The sequence below is a fragment of the Silene latifolia genome, chromosome X, assembly GCF_048544455.1.
Source record: "Silene latifolia isolate original U9 population chromosome X, ASM4854445v1, whole genome shotgun sequence".
NCBI lineage: Eukaryota > Viridiplantae > Streptophyta > Magnoliopsida > Caryophyllales > Caryophyllaceae > Silene > Silene latifolia.
The window spans coordinates 326,118,108-326,121,104 of record NC_133537.1 but is presented as its reverse complement, the minus strand read 5'-3'; the positions used below and the strand labels follow the sequence as shown (position 1 = coordinate 326,121,104).

Sequence of the window (2,997 nt, the reverse complement as noted above, 5' to 3'; positions counted from 1 at the left end):
TCACCTATTTCTACTTCTTCAGCTGAGACCGTCACATCTCCAGACATGCTGAAGAAGCAAGTATAGCCAGTCACTCTGAGTCGACAGCTGAGAATCTCTATAAGGGATTCGCATTGCCAGGACGGACAGAAAATTCGAGCCGAAACCGTCCTATATCAACTTGGTTGAGAGAAACCAATTTGGGGGAGCTGCAAATGAAGATGCAGCTAAGCATATGGAAGTCGCTGGCCCTGGCATTCTACAAGAAATATTTCTCTGCCTCGAAGACAAATGCCATTAGAGCTCAGATCACGAGCTTTAAACAGGGTCCGGATGAGAAATTTCATGAAGCATGGGTCCGTTTCAAGAAGCTGGTGCGAACTATTCCGCACCATGGGTTTGAGAAGTGGAGCCTATGCAATCAATTTTATAATGGGCTATATGACGATCAGAGGGCTATCCTGGATGCGGCAGCTAATGGTAGATTCCAGGAGAATGTTGGAGAGACCAAGGGGTGGAAAATTATTGATGATTTGGCCACCCATAAAGCTGAGTATGGAAATTTCAGAGGAAATCAAAGGAGAAGTGCTGAATCCCCTTCTGTAGCTTCATTAGAGGCTCTTACGGCGAGATTTGATAAGTACGAGTTGGGAGGAGCTTCAAAAGGAGGGATCTATCATGTGAATGCTGTTTCAGACGGTCCTTTCGTCTGCAAGAGATGTGGAGGAGAAGGACATGTTTGGATAACCGCAAAGCATTCCCTATGAGTCTTGTGCTGCTTTTCAACATTATAGGCAGACAAACACTTACTTTGAGCCGAATGTCTATCCGAACTTGAGGTGGAGTAGCCAAAATGTCCTAAATCCGACTCCACCTCCTAAGCAGCAGCAGAATTATGTGCCCCCTCATAAAAAGCAGCAGCCATATCAAAAGCCTCCCTATGTTCCACAACAACAACAGCAGTCCCAAGGCTCCGAATTTGCCGAATTGAAAAATTTGTTGCTGAAGGAGTCTCAAGCTAGAGAGGCTGGGATGAAGATGTTGGAGAGCCAAATCGCTCAATTGGCTAGCAAGAGTGCAACTCGAGCTCCAGGACATTTACCATCGCAGACGGATCAAAAGGAGACCCTTAATGCTATTACTTTGAGGAGTGGGTCTACCCTTGATGGGCCCGCTATGGTCAAGGAAGCTACTGGAAAAGATGAGGCGGAACCAAGCAAGAAGAAGGCTGTAATGAACAATGGCAAGAAAAAGATGTCTACCAGGTATGTCAGTCGATCGACTGACATACCCAGTCGATCGACCAGTCCGCGAAGTGAAACAGCTTCTGTTCCTGTAGAAGTCAGTCGATCGACTGACATGCATGGTTGATCGACTGACAACACTGCCGATGGTGAGTCTTTTCGTCCTCCAATGCCAAATAACTTGAGGGACCACTTGTTTCGGGGTACGACTACTCCGAAAATTCGAGGCAAGACCCAAATGCTGATGGGTCAGTTCCGGTTCCGAAATATGACCCGATGACGATTAATGGTTCATTTTTGAGACGGTCTGAAGAGGTTTCGAGCTTCAACAAGGAGAAGGTAGTGGATTTTCAGCCTAAATCCACCGATGCCGGCATGAGAGACTTAGAGGAGAGGGCTAAGTTGCTTCTTTCAGCCCCCTATCCGGAGAGATTGGTGCCGACGAAGGAACAGGTATCGTTTAACAAATTTGAAAATGTTATTCGTAGCTTAAACATACAAGTTCCTTTTCTTGAGTTACTTAATCAAGTGCCTGCTTACAAGCAACTTTTGTCTAAAAAGAAGTCACTTGAAACTGTGCAATCTGTCGCACTAACTGAGGAGTCATGTTCTTATTTGACCCACACTGCACCTCATAAACTAGAAGACCCAGGTAGCTTTTCAGTCCCATGTAGTATTGGCACCTATTCTATTGAGAAGGCCTTGTGTGACCTAGGAGCCAGTATTAGTGTCATGCCCTTGAGTCTTGCTAGAAAGTTGAAATTGACTAGGTTTGCAGTTACCACCATGATAGTACAGATGGCTGACGGATCTGCGGTCCAGCCTATAGGAGTCTTAGAGGACATTCCTGTACAAATAGGAAAGTTCTTTTTCCCTGTTGACTTCGTTGTACTAGATATGCCCGAGGATGCCCACATTCCTATTATATTGGGTAGATCATTTCTGCACACTGCTGGTGCAGTTATAGATGTTGGTTCAGGGACTCTGACCTTCAAAGTGGGGAAGCACTCCATTGTCTTTGCCCAGACAGCTAAGAAGAAAGACCCCATGTGGCCAGTCACTTGTAATACGGTTTCTTAAAAGAAATCTTATTTTATGCTATCTGACATGCCTGTCTCTATGCCTGTTTCTGCTATAACACCTCCGCCCCATATTGGGAGCAAATTGGAGGAAGATTCTTCTGTTTTGGATATTGCAGGAGCTGGTTTGGGGAAGGAAGAGCCGCATGTTGCTCCAGCTGTGAAGGAGCCAATCGTTCAAAGAGGCGGTTTAGGATGTCTTAGCTATGACACTGACGAGGAGCCTGATGAGGAGCCAGTCAAAGCGAGGGAGTCCAATCTGGATTCTGATGAGCCAGACGAGGTCATTGATTGGGGAGATGCTGAAGCTGTTGATCCGTTGAGTTCTGCGGATGTTGGAGTTGAGAAGAGTGCAGCTGAGGAGATGAGCACTGTAGAGGCTACTTCTTGTAGCCAGAAGCCGAGCAAGTGGGACAGATGAGCACTGTAGAGGCTACTTCTTGTAGCCAGAAGCCAAGCAAGTGGGCCATTCCGTGGCCGTTCTTGATCAACTATTAGTTGATCGAATGCTTTACAAACATTTTATCTGCTTTTGTTAAACTTTCCTTTTATTGCTTTTGTGTGCGCGGGACTTCGCATTTTTAATAAGTTTGCTTAGGATTGTATACACTTTAGACTGTTACTTTGGGTTTTGCGCAATTTTGGGCGCGTTATTATGTGTATTTGCAGGTTCATAGACCTTGATAGCTCAATTT

The 2,997-nt window shown here is 45.6% G+C and overlaps 1 non-coding gene across 1 annotated transcript; it reads right to left on the bottom strand.

The window, feature by feature from the left end:
- Positions 1-272: 272 nt before the first annotated feature.
- On the bottom strand, positions 273-379 carry LOC141625561 (small nucleolar RNA R71). Its single transcript, XR_012535334.1, has one exon. It is a non-coding gene; the product is annotated as a small nucleolar RNA R71 (small nucleolar RNA).
- Positions 380-2,997: the final 2,618 nt, after the last annotated feature.